We start from the raw sequence: 17,588 nt of genomic DNA on the forward strand, positions 1-17,588 counted from the left end.
TATATATATTAGAGGCCCGGTGCATGAATTCGTGCATGGGTGATGTCCAGCCAGCCTGGCCAGGGGGAGGGGACATGGGCAGTTGGCCAGCCTGTCTGCTGGTCGAACTCCTGGTTTAGGGGGCAATTTGCATATTAGCCTTTTATGATATAGGATATACACTGAGTGGCCAGATTATTATGCGTTCAGAGATCATAATAATCTGGCCACTCAGTGTATATCCAAAATGTAACTCCTAATCTTTCCTCTCCAAACCTGCTTCTTCCCTGGCCTCTGTCTTATTAGTAGATGGCAACTTCATCCTTCCAGTTGCTGAAGCCGAAAACCTTAGGTAATCCTTGATACATCTTTTTCTGTCACACCCCATATTCAAGCTGTAGGCAAATCCTACTGGCTTATCTCCAGAATATTCCCAGAATCTGACTACTTTTCACCATCTCAATTGCTACCACCTTGGCCAGAACCATCATCATTTTCTCACTTGGAAAATACAATAGCCTCCAAACCTATTTTACTGTTTCCTCCATTGCTTCCCTAGAGTCTAATTTCAACACAACACCAAGAAAGAGCTTGTAAAAAATATGTCAGAGACTTCCACTTCAGAGAAGATGGAGAAAACTTTTTCTTATTCTGTCCACTAAGTACAACTATAAACCCTGTATATTATATATAAAACAAATACAAGACTTTGAAATGTAGAGAGAAGGCAAATAAGCACCGGGACCTGAAAACAACACAGTGGTAAATGCCTTGGTTTTCTTTTTGGCTCCTCCATCCTAAACTGGATACTGGAGAAGCTGGAAACCTACAAATATCAACAGATGCATACAAAAGTCAAAGAAAAGTCTGTTTTCTCTATCCAAAGGATCAATAAAGGGGTAACCTAGGGACACAGAAAACTTTTAGACAATAACTGTTCTATTCCAGCCAACCACAGAAAAACTATGACTCTACCAATAAAGACTCAGGAAAGAGCCTAGACTCTTTCTGGACTGTGATGAGAGGCTCTAACCTCCCTCCACCCACCACAGAGGTGGTGTTAGAGAAAGCAAAGTAGAGAACCTGGACTTCCACCTCAACCTTGCAGTAATGAAATGGCACCATATCTTTCTCTGCCAGAGCCTTTTCAGAAGATGCCAGCTCAAATATATTTAATTATAGTCCAAAGTCTCATAATATAATATCCAAAATGTCCAGGTTTCAATTTAAAAAATCACAGATTGTACTAAGAATTCGGAAAGTCTCAAATTTAATGAGAAAAGACAACAGATGCTAACACCAAGATGACACAGGTGAAAGAATCATCCAACACGTGTTGTAAAGGAGCCCTTATAAAAATGCTTCAACAAGCAATTGCAAACTGATTTGAAACAAATGGAAAAAAAAACACGTCTCAGCAGAGCAACAGAAGATATGAAGAAGAAACAAATGGAAATTTTAGATCTAAAATATAAAATAATGAAAATAACCTCCACAGATGGCACAATGAAGACAAATGAAAAAAATTTTTTTTTAAAACTTGGAGATATAACAATAGAAATGACCCAGTCTGAACACAGTTCCTAGAATTGATATAGACTTCAGCAAGGCTACAGGATATAAGATCAATATACAAAAAAATCTATTGTATTTCTCTATACTAGCTATCAACCTCTGGAAGCTGAAATTATGATAATGTATATTAAAATATATAAATTAAAAATGTACAATCATGCGCAAGGTGAAGGCAGTCAGTGGGGGGAAAGGGAACATCTGCAATACTTTCAACAATAAAGATAAATTTTAAAATAGTATAATCACTAAAAAATGCAATGCTTATATGTAAATCTAATAAAACGTGTATAGGACTTGTATGCTGAAAACTACAAAATGCTGATGAAAGAAATCAAAGACCTAAATAAACAGATGTCTGTGCTCATTGATTAGAAGACACAACATAGTAAGGATATCAGCTCTTCCAAATTGATATATGTGTAATGCAATTCCTAAGTTTAAAGCTCCCAGCAAGATGTTTTTGTAGATAGACAAGATTATTTTAAATTTGTATGGGAAGGCAAAGGGACTAAAATAACTCTAGTGGGTTGAATGTTGGTGCCTCAAAAGATATGTCCACTTCCTAACCCTAGAAACCTGTGGCTTAATTATTCAGTAAAAGGATCCTTGCAAATGTGATGCAATTAAGGATGTTGAGATAAGATCGTCCTGGATTCTCTCAGTGAACTCTAAATGCATGACAACTGTCCTTAGACAAAAGAGAAGGCAGAGAAAGGATATGCCATATGAAGATGGAGGCAGAGACTGGAGTTACTAGTATACAGCCACAAGCCAAGAAACACCTGGAACCACCAGAAGCTGGAGGAGGAAAGAAAGGATTTTCCCTAGAGCCTTTGGAGGGAGGATGACCCCACCTTCCCCTTGATTTCAGACTTCTGGCCTTCAGAGCAATAAGAGAATACATTTCTGTTGTTTTAAGCTACGACGTTTGTGATAATTTGTTATGGAAACGCTAGGAAATGAATAAAGCAGCTAAAGCACTTTTGGAAAAGAAAGAAAGTGGGAGGAACCACTGTAATTGACTTCAACACACTGTATAGCAACAGTGATCAAGACTGTGGTTTTCTCGGCTCTGGAGGTTCCTCCTGAGGAACAAGCAGTCCAAGCCCCCAGCAGACTCCCCAGCCCAGCGTTCCAGTGCCAGGAAGACAAGTCCCCACAAGTTCTGGCTGCAAAAACTAGCGGAGATCGTGGCTGAGTGAGATGGAGTCCCAGATGTTCCTTTACTAGTAAAAGGGCCCGCACACTGACTTATTTGGACTCACTTGCTCTGAGCTCCTGGGCTGGGGTGGCAGGGACTTACAGGGAGGAACGGAATTGTCTGGCATCAGGGTAAGCGCTGGAATAGCAACTTTCTCTTGGAATTGCTGGCAGAAGCAGAACCAAATGGAAATTTTAGATCTAAAATATAAAATAATGAAAATAAACTCCAGTCTGAACTCCTTTGCTCACTCTTCCCACAGCAGGCACAGGTGGGGGCCATATCTGAGTCTCCATTAACATGTCTAATGCCAATTGCGCCACCCTTGGTGATTCCTTGTGACACCACCCCACCCAACATGTGGGCCCACCCAAGCCAGTTCCAGTGGCTTTTCTATAAAAATATCCTGTCTTGGCTCATGCAGTGAACTTACATAAAATCTCTCAAAAGTCCCAAAACCAAACAAGCAGCATCTGGCCTCAGCATGCCCCCTACCCCTTGATAAGCAGCCCCAGGCCCAGCACTTTCAGCAGCTGGCCTCGGTTTGCAGTTGATCTCTCCCAGGTACCTCTAAGTCCCGGCACAAGTGGAAACCATTTGTAGATCACTTTGTAGTTCATGCTGGGTGGCCATGGGCAGGGCACAGAGAGCGGCTGACCTTGGCATGTACCTTTTCAGAGGCCCCAGAGCCAGTGCACCCAACGGACAGCTTCAGACCACACCAGACCACTACCCAACAACCTCTATGAGAGACACACTCAAGGGGTGAACTTGGCGGGCACCAGAGCCCCACTGAAGCAAGTCCTGCTCCATGGAGTAGAGCCCTGCACAGCAGCTCCTCTGCTGTACTTGTGGCCTGTCCTCTAAGCTGATGGGCCTGGGGTCAATCCCTCCCATTGACTTGCCAACAGCAATCAAGGCTCACCTACAACAGGAGGGTGCACACAACTTACACAGGAGGTACACTGTCAGCAGTGCAATCCCACTTCTAGGAATATATTCTAAGAAACCTAAAACACCAGTTGGAAAAAATAAATGCACCCCAATGTTCATAGCAGCACTATTTACAATAGCTAAGATCTGGAAACAGCCTAAATGCCCATCAGCAGATGAGTAGATAAAAAATACTGTGGTACATCTACACAATGGAATACTATGCAGCTATAAAAAACAAAGAGCTCTTACCATTTGCAACAGCATGGATAAACCTGAAGAGTATTATGCTAAGCGAAATAAGTCAGTCAGAGAAAGTAAGTATCGCACGATCTCACTCATCTGTGGAATCTAATGAACAAAATAAACTGATGAACAAAAATAGGTCCAGAGACATAGAAGCATGGAACAGAATGTTGAACCTCAGAGGGAAGGGAGGGAAAGCAGGGGAGGGTGGGTGGGTGGGAAGAGATCAACCAAAGAACTTGTATGCACATATGCATAGCCCATGGACACAGACAGTAGGGTGGTGAAGGCGTTGGTGAGGGGTAGGGTGGACTAGAAGAGGTCAATGGGGGGAAAAGGGGACATATGTAATACTTTCAACAATAAAGATTTTTAAAAAAGAGTATGGCATTTCCTTAAAAATTTAAACATAGAACTACCATATGACTAAGCGATTCCACTCATAGGTATATACCCCCCCAAATTGAACACAGGTACTTAAACAAATACCTGTACATGAATATTCATAGCAGCACTATTCACAACAACCAAATGTCCATCAACAGATGAATTAAAAATGTGTTAAATCAATACAATGGAATATTATTCAGCCATAAAAAGGGATGAAGCACTAAGACATACCTACTACAACATAGATGAACATCACCTACCACCACTAAATATATAAACCTGTCCTCATTTGCCACAGCCTACTCTCTTTCCCTCCTGTTAATCTAAACTTCACTTACTACCTGCACTTAGTTTCCTTCCTGCATTTTGAAATCTTGTTTTAATGATTATCCCCTTGTGTTGCTATATTAAAAACCTTTCCACATCTAATGGCTCCATCTCATGAGCATTTAAAAAAATTTCCACATCTAATGGCTCCATCTCATGAGCATTTAAAAAAATAGTCAATGTAGAACTGTCCTCATTTCCTCACTATTCATGCACTTTTCTTTCTTTTTTTTTTTTATCATAAGTGAAGTGAGCTTCATGTAGGGCACTTCCTTTTCTTTTCTTTCTTTTTTTAAAAATATATTTTATTGATTTTTTTACAGAGAGGAAGGGAGAGGGATAGAGAGTTAGAAACATCGATGAGAGAGAAACATCGATCAGCTGCCTCCTGCACACTCCCTACTGGAGATGTGCCCGCAACCAAGGTACATGCCCTTGACCAGAATCGAACCTGGGACCCTTCAGTCCGCAGGCCAATGCTCTATCCACTGAGCCAAACCGGTTAGGGCCACTTTTCTTTTTTAAAAAAATGTATTTTTATTGATTTCAGAGATGAAGGGAGAGGAAGAGAGAGATAGAAACATCAATGATGAGAGAGAATTATTGATGAGCTGACTCCTGCCCTTTGGACCGAGACCACAACCCAGGCATGTGCCCTTGACTGGAATCGAACCTGGGACCCTTCGGTCCGCATGCCGGCACTCTATCCACTGAGCCAAACCAGCCAGGCTATTCATGCACTTTTCAAACCTTGTCAGTCTGGTTGGGTCTCCAGCACTCTTAAAAGTGCTCTATATAAGATACTGATGACCAACAGGTTAATAAACTCAACAACCCCTTTTTCGTCTTCATCTCATTGACCTCTCATCAGCATTCAACATAAACCTTATTGTTTCCATTTTTTATTTTCTTCTTTTATTTAATGTACTAGAAGCCTAGTGCATGACATTCATGCACTGAGGGGGGTAGATCCCTCAGGCCAGCCTGCACCCTCTCACAGTCCGGGACCACTTGGGGGATGTCTGCGGTGGAGCGGGCCTAAGCTGGCAGTTGGACATCCCCCATGGGGTCCTTAGTGCTGCCGCAGAGGCGGGAGAGGCTCCTGCCACTGCCACTGTGCTCACCAGCCATGAGCCCGGCTTCTGGCTGAGCGGTGCTCTCCCTGTGGGAGCACTCTGACCCCCAGGGGGAAGCTCCTGCATTGAGCATCTGCCCCCTGGTGGTCAGTGCGCAACATAGCGACCAGTCTTCCACTGTACAGTCGATTTGCATATTAGGGTTTTATTATATAGGATATTTTTTTATTGCTTATAGTATTATAGATGTCTCTATTTACCCTTCCCCTGTTACCTCACTCCTCCCAGCAAAAATCTTTTTTTAATTTTTTTAATTCATTTTAAAAAAAAATATATTTTATTGATTTTTTACAGAGAGGAAGGGAGAGGGATAGAGGGTTAGAAACATCGATGAGAGAGACACCGATTCAGCTGCCTCCTGCACACCTCCCACCGGGGATGTGCCCACAACCAAGGCACATGCCCTTGACCGGAATCGAACCCGGGACCCTCCAGTCCACAGGCCAACGCTCTATCCACCGAGCCAAACTGGTCAGGGCCAAAAATCTTTTTTTGAAAATAAATCTTTATTGTTCAGGTTATTACAATTGTTCCTCTTTTTCCCCCCCATAGCTCCCCTCCACCCGGTTCCCACCCAACCCTCTGCCCTTACCAACCCCCCCCCCATCCTCATCAATTAGTGTACGATTTTTGTCCAGGCTCTTCCCGCACCCCCTCACCCCTTTCCTCCTGAGGATTGTCAGTCCACTCCCTTTCTATGCCCCTGATTCTATTATATTCACCAGTTTATTCTGTTCCTCAGATTTTTTATTCACTTTGATTTTTAGATTTACTTGTTGATAGATATGTATTTGTTGTTCATAATTTTTATTTTTACCTTTTTCTTCTTCTTTCTCTTCTTACAGAATACCTTTTAGCATTTCATATAATACTGGTTTGGTGGTGATGAACTCCTTTAGGTTTTTCTTATCTGTGAAGCTCTTTATCTGCCCTTCAATTCTGAATGATAACTTTGCTGGGTAGAGTAATCTTGGTTGTAGGTTCTTGCTATTCATCACTTTGAATATTTCCTGCCACTCCCTCTGGCCTGCATAGTTTCTGTTGAGAAATCAGCTGACAGTCATATGGGTGCTCCCTTGTAGGTAATTATTTTTCTCTTGCTTCTTTTAATATTCTCTCTGTCTTTTGCTCTTGGCATTTTAATTATGATGTGTCTTGGTGTGGTCCTCTTTGGATTCCTTTTGTTTGGGGTTCTGTGTGCTTCCTGGACTTGTAAGTCTATTTCTTTCACCATGTGGGGGAAGTTTTCTGTCATTCTTTCTTTTTTAAAAAAAATATATATTTTATTGATTTTTTACAGAGAGGAAGAGAGAGCGATAGAGAGTTAGAAACATCGATCAGCTGCCTCTTGCACACCCCCTACTGGGGATGTGCCCACAACCAAGGAACATGCCCTTGACCAGAATCAAACCTGGGACCCTTGAGTCCGCAGGCCGACGCTCTATCCACTGAGCCAAACCGGTTTCGACTGTCATTATTTCTTTAAATAGATTTTCAACATCTTGCTCTCTCTCTTCGTATGGCACCCCCATAATTTGGATGTTGGTATGCTTGAAGTTGTCCCAGAGGCTCCTTACACTATCTTCATATTTTTGGATTCTTTTTTCTTTTGCTTTTCCGGTTGGGTATTTTTTGCTTCTTTGTATTCCAAATCTTTGACTTGATTCTTGCGATCCTCTAGTCTGCTGTTGGATCTCTGTATATTATTTTTTATTTCAGTCAGTGTATGCTTAATTTCTAGTTGGTCCTTTTTCATATCCTCAAGGGTCTCATTAAATTTATCGGCCTTTTCTAGAAAATTCTTGAAAAACCTTATAACTGTGGTTTTGAACTCTATATCCAGTCACTTGTTTTCCTCCATTTCTTTCATTTGTGACCTGTTTCTTTGTCTCCGTATTTTGGCTGCTTCCCTGAGTTGATAGAGTGGCTTTGTGTGCTAGGTGTCCTATAGGGCCCAGTGGCTCAGCCTCCCCAGTTACCTGAGGTGGACACTCTTGGTGTACCCCTTTGTGGGCTGTGTGCACAGTCTAGTTGTAGTTAAGCCTTGATTGTTCTTGGTATCACTGGGAGGAATTGACCTCCAGGCCAATTGGCAGTGAGGATCAGCTGTGTCTATGCTGGGAGAACTTCTGTGCTGGAGACACCCTTATGAGACAAGACTTGCTTCAGCGGGACTTTGGTGCTCACTGAGTCTGCCCCATGAGTGTGTCCCATATGGATCTGAGGAGTTGTAATCTGGATGGTCCTACTCTGACCCCTGGGTACACTGGCTCTTGGATCTCCAAGGAGGTGCTAATTTAGCCTCTGCCTGGGGCCACCCAGCAGGAGCTATGGAGAGACCTGCAGATTCCTCTTCTTTGTTTGGGTTTTGGAGGTGCCCAGATGAGGCCCAGCTGTGAAGCAATGCAAGCTGCTGTGGGGCCTTGGGCCTTCTTTTGGATGTTCTGGGTCTCACTGACTCAGCTGCAGTTTGTTAGGTAAGTTTAGAATTCAAAGTACCAGGCCATTCATATGCAAAAGCCTCTGTGCACAGCTTGGATGGGGTGGAGTCTCAGGGCGGAGCAAACAGCAATGGCTTCCCATCAGCCCTGCCCTAGGAGGCCCCTGGGTCTCAGTGTCCCGCGGTAATCGCTGCAAGCATCTCTGAGAGAAAGCCGCCCTCAAGTTTCACGCACTGCCACACAGTCCAGTTTCTCCCCGTATGTGTCTGGGTCCCCAGAATGTCGCCCGAAACTGGAGTTCAGAGCAGTGGGGACCTTGTGTCTCCCTCCCACTTGAGAAAGCCAGCCGCATCCTCAGTTGTCAGCCCTCTCTGCCTGTGCGCCTCCGTACCTCTGCCTTCCACAGCTCCTGTGAGTCTCAGTGTGCTTTTCTCTTTCCTTCTAGTTGTAGAATTTCCACTCAGCCAGCCTTCCTGTGGTTCTGGATGATGTCCGTTTTGTCTTTTAGTTGTAGTTTTGAAATCGTTGTGCGAGACATCAGTTTAGGTGTTTACCTATGCCGCCATCTTGGTTTCCTATTATCCCAGCAAAAATCTTAGAAGAAAAAATGTAAAATCGCAGACATCTCATGTAGCAAAATATTATTCCCATTTTAACCACATTCTGGATTTATTTTAATTGATATAACATTCATACATTTTCTTCCAATCCTTTGGATACACTTCTGAGTCTATTTTGCCAGCAAGATTTTACTATATGCAATCATTAAATACAAAAATTCATTTGACATATCTCCTAAAGCTTGTCTGTATTTTATGCTTTCTTCCTAAGTCATCTATCACACATCTATGCATCTAAGTACCACCTGAGTGCTGATTTTTTAAAATGTTCATTATATGAAATTCAAGCAATACAGAATACAGAGAAATACAAAGAAGAAAGAAAAAAAAATCACCTTACAATGCCACACTCCAAAACAGCTGTCATTAACATTAGGTGAACATAATTTCAGACATCTCCCAATGCATGAGAAAACGTTGTTATTAAGTCATTCTGTAAGAAGATGAACTGGTGAGCAATTTTCTTCTGTTCCTTGGGTTATGATTTCCTTCAAATTGCGTTGTAAACCTGTCTTTGCATATCAAGTTCCTGTTTACATTTTTGCTTTACTGCATTTGCATAATAGCCCACTTCTTTTCATCTTGCTCATACTTAAATGGAAAGCCGTGTTCACTCTGCTCTTTTCTCTGACATGGAGTGGGTGAATTCTCCCACCCTCATACTTATCATCTGAACAGTTTTTGCCCCCTTCTCACGACTACACTGTAAGCATTGTGTCTAGCTGTCCATCTCGCTGTGCCTTAGGGGGTCACAGGATGGTGCTAGTAGGGGTGGTGGTAAGTCGTCGCTGGCAGGGCCTGGGCTCCACCGCTTTCAACATGTATGGCACGAGGTTCCTTCCTTGTTTTGTTGTGGCTTGGTGTGCTTTGTGCTGGATTTTGCTATTTTTCTTTTGGGTTCATTTTAGCTGTCATTGAAGGAGAGAACTTCTGTGATTTGACTTTATGCCACCATGCTTTTCCCTGGCAGCTGGCAGCGTAATTTTTATTTCCAGTCTGGACTTCCCTTTTGCTCTCTAGGTCCACATAACCCAAAGAGTCATGGGCACCCCCTCTTTATGTTGTGGCAAGCACTGTTCTTGTCCTACCCAATTACAATTGCCTGTCCAACCTTTCCCATGTAGGTATTTCATAGATTCCTTGATTTATTTTTTTCAAAAATCATATATGAGCATTTATTCCAATAATACCAGCAGTGTGAAAGAGCAGCAGGTCAACCACAAAAATCTGCTCTCCCCTACCCATTTGTCAGCTGCTTATATTGGGTAGAAGGGAAAAGATTATGTGGAAAAGTAAGAATTACAGGCATGGGAAAGTAGGCAAGGTGTAATGGTTACAGGCAATAGGGCTTGGGATTGCAAAGGGTGGGCGCCTCTGGGACTAGAATGTTTCATCCACGATGTTGTAAATCTTTCCATAACAACAGGCAGCTCTCAGAAAAGAAAAATGGATTGCATTCCGATGTTAGCTCCCATGTCCCAGGGCGTACAACTCTCAGCCAGGTTAATGTGCTTTCTCTAATCAGAACAGCACCATCATGGTTAACAGAGCATGATTCATATTTCTTTTTGTTGTTTTGTTTTGTTACTCTTCACCTGAGAATATTTTTCCATTGATTTTCAGGGAGAAAGGAAGAGAGAGGGAAAGACAGAGAGAAACATCGATGTGAGAGAAACACATTGATTGGTTGCCTCCTGTATGAGCCCCGACCAGGTCCTGGGCCGGGGAGGAGCCTGCAACCAAGGTACATGCCCTTTATTGGAATTGAACCCAGGACCCTTTGGTCCGCAGGGTGACACTCTATCCATTGAGCCAAACTGGCTAAGGCTAAGATTAATATTTCTTATAATTATAGCTAGTCCCCAATATTGTATTTCTGCCCCTAACATTCCCCACTGCTATTTCTCTGCTATTTCTGTTATCTTATATCTATGAGATTAGTTTTAGGTGAAAAGTCTCATCCTGATGGACTGCATTTGCTTCTGTCTTGAAAGCAGTTCATAGGGTGGAATATAGGGAATGCAGGATCTAAAAAGAGGAAGACACTGAATACAGCAGCAAATAATCAGACTACAATAATAAACAGGAGAAAAATCAAACCTGATTCTTACCCTAGCCGGTTTGGCTCAGTGGATAGAGCATCAGCCTGTGGACCAAAGGGTCCCAGTTTTGATTCTGGTCAAGGGCATGTACCTTGGTTGCAGGCTCCTTCCCAGCCTGGGCCCTGGTCAGGGCTTGTGCAGGGCTCTGATGGTCTTAGGCGACCCTGCTAGTGGTTTCTCTCACATTGATGTTTCTCTCTGTCTTTCCAGCTCTCTTCCACTCTCTCTAAAAAGGCAATGGAAAAATATCCTTGGGTGAAGATTAAATAAATAAAATCATTATTATTTTTAAAAAATCAAGCCTGATTCTCTAGAACTTCCTACCTGACCTGGCTCAGCTCTTGATTTATCCCATGTACAGACCTGGAGGTGGCATTCAGGGCTTTTACCATGCTCCAAGCACCTTGTTTCTGGGGCATAAGGGTGGTCAGTCCTCCTAAGAAACAAAGCCTCCTGATGCTGTTGGTAGGGATATATGAATAAACAGTTACCCACATATCAGAAGCCAACCAGCCAGCAATTTAGTATATCCATTAATATAAGGGAGGGTGACATTATCAGAGAGTTTATATGGTTGTTATTAGATACTTAAAGACAATAACTAGAACACCTGGTAAAAGTCAGACATTCACCATGGGAAGCTACTGTAGCAAACTTTAGAGAAAACATCCCTGCATCCTTTTCCCGGACAGTGGGTCCCAATGCATAAAGGTCCCCACATGTGCCTTTCTTCCCAAAATGAATAGAATGAGTATAATTCTATAAATTAGCAATTGGTGTCCCAACTCCTACTAGGCAAGATATAAATGTCTGTTCTACATAGGTTCCTCCTGAAAGGCAAAACTCAGAGATATTAAGAAATTATTTTGCTAAATACACCCAAATATTTTCATCTATTCTGAATGAAATTAGTTGTCCTTCAGCCAGACCAACAGTGGTCAAGAGCACAGTTATAATAAACTAGAGGCCCGTTGCATGATATTTGTGCAAGAATAGGCCTTCCTTCCCCTGGCTTCACTCCCAGCTGCCTGGGAGCCGGCAAGTCCTCGCTCTGGCAGGAGCACTGCTCCTGTAGCTCCCTCCGCCGCCCCCCCTCCCCCTCATAGCAGGCATCCCGCCCCTCCCGGCCGCTCTGTGCCTACATATGCAAATTAACCCACAATCTTTGTTGGGTTAATTTGCATAGTTACTCCTGATTGGCTGTGGGCATAGCGGAGGTACGGTCAATTTATATGTTTGTCTATTATTAGATAAGATGTTGCCTTCAAAAGAGGATCTTGGGGTGTTCCTTGGGTTCAATCACCCGAGATTCCTTGATTTCATGGAGGAAATGAAAACTGTTCTAAATGAGCAATCATGTCCACAATCCTCTTAGTTATTGATTGGCCTAAGGGTGGGTGTGCAAGGGAGGCTAATGTGGTAGAATAGAAATCCTACTAGGGAGAAGCTTGTCTTTCTAAACAAAATGATAAAGCCTCCAAAAGAAAAGCCTTTTCTGCTTCCCCCTTCTTCCTGTTGTGGACTTGGATGCCTTGAACAGCATTTGTGACCGTGAGGGAGAAAAGCCAAGAGAATTATGGGAATGTCAGCACTGACATTTTAATTTGCTGAACCAACAACCACCTTCATCTAGGCCAGTGGTTCTCAACCTTTCTAATGCCGCGACCCTTTAATACAGTTCCTCATGTTGTGGTAACCCCCAACCATAAAATTATTTTTATTGCTACTTCATAACTGTAATTTTGCTACTGTTAATGAATCATAATGTAAATATCTGTGTTTTCCGATGGTCTTAGGCGACCCTGCTAGCGGTTATCAACTGGTGGGTCGTGGATGTTAATGAATCATAATGTAAATATCTGTAAATATCCGATGGTCTTAGGCAACCCTGCTAGTGGTTCTCAACCTGTGGGTTGCGACCCACAGGTTGAGAACCGCTGCTGTAGAGCCTAAGACCATCGAAAAACACAGATATTTACATTATGATTCATTAACAGTAGCAAAATTACAGTTATGAAGTAGCAACGAAAATAATTTTATGGTTGGGGGTCACCACAACATGAGGAGCTGTATTAAAGGGTCGCAGCATTAAAAAGGTTGAGAACCACTGATCTAGGCCTTTGGTTTTATGAAAGTTTAAGCCCCATTTGTGTAAACTACCCCTAATTAGGTATTCTGTTGCCATCTGCATTGGTATCAGCAGCCAAAAGAATTATTGTGACACATTTATTGCACACACCTCAAAATAAGCACAAGTGAACTCATGATCCTCTCCACTAAACTTGATTGTCTTCCAGTCTCTTCCACCTTAGTAACTTTTACACCATCCACCCAGCTGTAAAAACACATGAGGTTACCTTGAATTCCGCCCCCCCACATACCAAATGCTGTGAATTCTGTCTCTTAAATATCTCTTCAGTCTTTCCATACCTGCTACCACCACTCCTGTCCAACTCAGCAGCATCTGTTGCCTGGACTACTGAAAATGATTCTTACCACATCTCTTCTGGCCCATCTCCAATACATTCTCCAAAACCAGCAATGGTCATGTTTTTAAAGAAACATATCTGATCTAGTCAGTTGCCATGCTTAATATTCTCGGATGGTTTCCAACTTAACTTAGAGTTAATCCAAGCTCCTTACAAGACCTAAAAGACCTTAAGTAATGTGAACCTTGCCTACCTCTATAGATTGCTTGCCTCCATTTCATTTAGTTCTTTTTCTGGAGATTTCTCCTATTCTTTCTTTTGGGGCATGCTTCTTTGTCTCCCCATTTTGGCTGCCTCTCTGAGTTTGTTTGTGTATTAGGTATATCTGCTATGTTTTCCAGTCTTGGAAAGGTCGCCTTATGTAGTAGGTGTCCTGTGGGACTCAGTGGCACAGCCTCTCTAATCACCTGAGCTGGGTGCTCCAGGAATGTATCTTGTGTGGGTTATGAGAGCCCTTTTGTTGTGGTTGAGACTTGATAGCTGTTGGCCTGTCCCTGCATGGGGTTGAGCCTCAGGCTGGCTGACTATGAGGATAGAATCCAATAAGAGTGAAGGCCAGTGATGGGCAACCTTTTGAGCTTGGTGTGTCAAACTTCGCCAAAAAACTGAGCATAACTCGGGTAGTGTGTCACTTTGAGGAAAAAACTAACTCCAAGACTCTAGTCGTAAATGTTTCATCCTCAGGAGCAGCAAATGTTTCATCCTCAGCATGCGGCCGCGTGTCATCAGAAATGGCTACGCGTGTCAGTGCTGACACGCGTGTCATAGGTTCGCCATCACTGGTGTAGGAGATGCTGTGTAGGTGCTGACCACATGAAGCAGAATTTGCCTCAGCAGGGTCTAGTGCAGGCCCAAATCCCCCTTTGGGTATGCTTCTTGTGAAGGTAATTGGATCCTGTTCTGATGTTGTCTGAAGTCTGCCACTAGTTGTGTTGCTTCTGGAGCCTCTTGGGAGGGACTCCAGTGCAGGTCCATGTCAGATGCTACCTGTGAGTTGCCCTGGGCAGCCTGTTTGGAGCTCTAAAGTGATCCACAGTTTGTGGCTCCCTCTACTGGGATTGGGTGTGCGTGGGCAGGCAATTGTAATTGGGTAGGACAAGGACAGTGCTTGCCACAACATAAAGAGGGGGTGCCCATGACTCTTTGGGTTATGTGGACCTAGAGAGCAAAAGGGAAGTCCAGACTGGAAATAAAAATTACGCTGCCAGCTGCCAGGGAAAAGCATGGTGGCATAAAGTCAAATCACAGAAGTTCTCTCCTCCAATGACAGCTAAAATGAACCCAAAAGAAAAATAGCAAAATCCAGCACAAAGCACACCAAGCCGCAACAAAACAAGGAAGGAACCTCGTGCCATACATGTGGAAAGTGGTGGAGCCCAGCCCTTCCAGCGACTACTTACCACCACCCCTACTAGCACCATCCTGTGACCCCTAAGACACAGCGAGATGGACAGCTAGATACAATGCTTACAGTGTAGTCGTGAGAAGGGGGCAAAAACTGTTCAGATGATAAGTATGAGGGTGTGAGAATTCACCCACTCCATGTCAGAGAAAAGAGCAGAGTGAACACGGCTTTCCATTTAAGTATGAGCAAGATGAAAAGAAGTGGGCTATTATGCAAACGTAGTAAAGCATAAAAGTAAACAGGAACATCATATGCAAAGACAGGTTTACAACACAATTTGAAGGAAATCATAACCCAAGGAACAGGAGAAAATTGCTCACCAGTTCATCTTCTTACAGAATGACTTAATAACAACGTTTTCTCATGCATTGGGAGATGTCTGAAATGATGTTCACCTAATGTTAATGACAGCTGTTTTGGAGTGTGGCATTGTAAGGTGATTTTTTTCTTCTTCTTGGTACTTTTTTGTATTGCTTGAATTTTGTATAATGAGCATTTTAAAAAAATCATCACTCAGGTGATACTAAGATGCATAAGTGTTTGAGAGATGTCTTAGGAAGAAAGGCTAGGAAAAAAGAAGAAAGCAGAGCATTAGGGGAATATTTCAAGAATTCTCATAGTTAATATTTGCATATATTCAAGTTTCTAGCAAAATGGTAGGAATGTGCTATGAGAAATTTAAGACCGGGTGTTCAAAATGGGAGAGAGTAATTAATTCTGTGATAAATGATAGTGACATGTCAATGATATGAGGACTTAGAAGTGGCCATTGAGGTTAGTAATTTTTTTTGCATTGATGATCTGAGCAAGAGCAAGTTTAGGAGTGGTTGAGGTTCAAACCAGAATAAAGGAGGTTGAGAAGTGCATAAATGAGGACAATGTCATATAGACTATTCTTTCAATACATTTAAGTTGAAAATACAGCAGCCCAAAGGGATAATTAATACTTCAAGATACTGAGAATGCCAGAAGGAGAAAGACATTACAGGTGGTGATTGAGGTTTACATAAGAGGATGGGAGGGGGGCAGGTTTGGTGCAAATAGAGATAGTCTTATACATTTAGTGGGGGAAAGGTGAAGTTGTTATTAGTTGAGAGCTTCTACTTTCTCTCTGAAGGAGAAGACAATATCATTTGCTGAGTGTGAGGGGATAGGCAATGGAAATAGAGAGTTTATGATAATGGAGAAGTAAATTCACAAGAGAAGTATGTTAGGATTTTTGGGCAGTTTAAAGGGTTCATTTGTCACCATTTACCTAGAGTGGTAGTGATGTGCCACATGGTACGACTTTCTGTAGCTATGCTTCACAGCTGTGTGCAAGAAGTGAGGAGACAATCATCCATGGTTGGGATTTGTCTAACAGTTGCAAAGAAATGTCAATGGGGAATGCCATTGGGGGTGTTTGTAAGACAGTCATTGAAAACATGGACCATGGAAAAAACAACACAGAAGTGAGGGAAAAGAAAGAAAGGGCGAAAGTATATAGCTCAGTTCTCTAAATCATGATGAAGTCTAAAAGGTGGACTGAAAGCAGGGGAGTATCAAAGTCTAAGAAGAGAAGGCTTTGATCAGAGTAAGATATTTAAATAAGAATTTCTGAAGTGGAGAAATTTTACTTTATGATAAAATTTAGAATGTGATGGAAGTATAAACAACTGAGATGAGTGGAGGAAATGGACATTCGAGATGAGATCATGGAAAGAGGACCAGGCTGTTTGATAGGTTGAATATTGAATTTATCCATGATGATGGCAGGAGGTGAGATGAAGAGGACTGTGAGCCAAGTGCCAAAGTTATAAATGTATGAAGGGGGCGTGTCTTATAGGTTTGTAGGGGGCAGTGATGAAGAATGGTAGAGCCGAATGGCAGAGGCCTCAAAGGACCATGGCCCTTTTCTGATAGAGGTGGGGGGTGTTGGTTGGCAGTAGTACTGTGGAGTCATTATGACACCATCTTTATGTCTCCATTCTGCTATGCGTGGGGAGTATAAGAATGAGCAGCCTCGCTACAGGGGGCAGATACAGAAGTAGGGTGAATGGGCGTAGCTGGGGTTGAGTTAAGGCAGGAAGAGAAAAGCATGTTGAGAAATGCTGAGAATGTAAGAGAGTCTGTGCATCACAGAGCAGAAGTTCCAGGGAGCATGTTTTAAGATTTGAGAGAGCAAGGAGAAGGGGTATAAAGCAGTACATGAAGGGAGGAACCTCGTGCCATACATGTGGCACATCCAGAGCATTAGCGAGGAAACATGAGAAAATGTATTGATCTGGGCAGTGAAGAGGAAAACAGGGCTTGGAGGCAGGTCAGTAGATTGTGAAGATAGTAAATCCTGACCATAGGTTAATGGACACTAATAGTCAATTCTGTTGCAGACTGGTGGAGAAACTCTAAAGCTAGCATAATGGACCATGTGTTTCTGGCCCTAGAAACTTCAAGGACCCTCGTGTTGTAGGGGTAGATGCAATGGTATTGCCTAGTGCACTGGGTCTGGGGTAGTAGAGAGGATGCTGCATGATCAGGTATTGTTTCTGATAGATACTTCTGTGGATGGGGATCAGTGTTGGCAAGTGCATGATCCTGGGAGTTTGTTTTATTTTGGTATAATTTTTATGGTATTAAGATGATATGATTGTCAGAAGACCCAGGGATAATGGAATCTTTCCCCAGACCACTGTTAACATTTCCTATGAAGTTCTAAATGGAGCAAAATATACAGGGGAAAATAACAGATGAAAAAAAAATGATGC

Source organism: Eptesicus fuscus, chromosome 1 (assembly GCF_027574615.1).
Source record: "Eptesicus fuscus isolate TK198812 chromosome 1, DD_ASM_mEF_20220401, whole genome shotgun sequence".
NCBI lineage: Eukaryota > Metazoa > Chordata > Mammalia > Chiroptera > Vespertilionidae > Eptesicus > Eptesicus fuscus.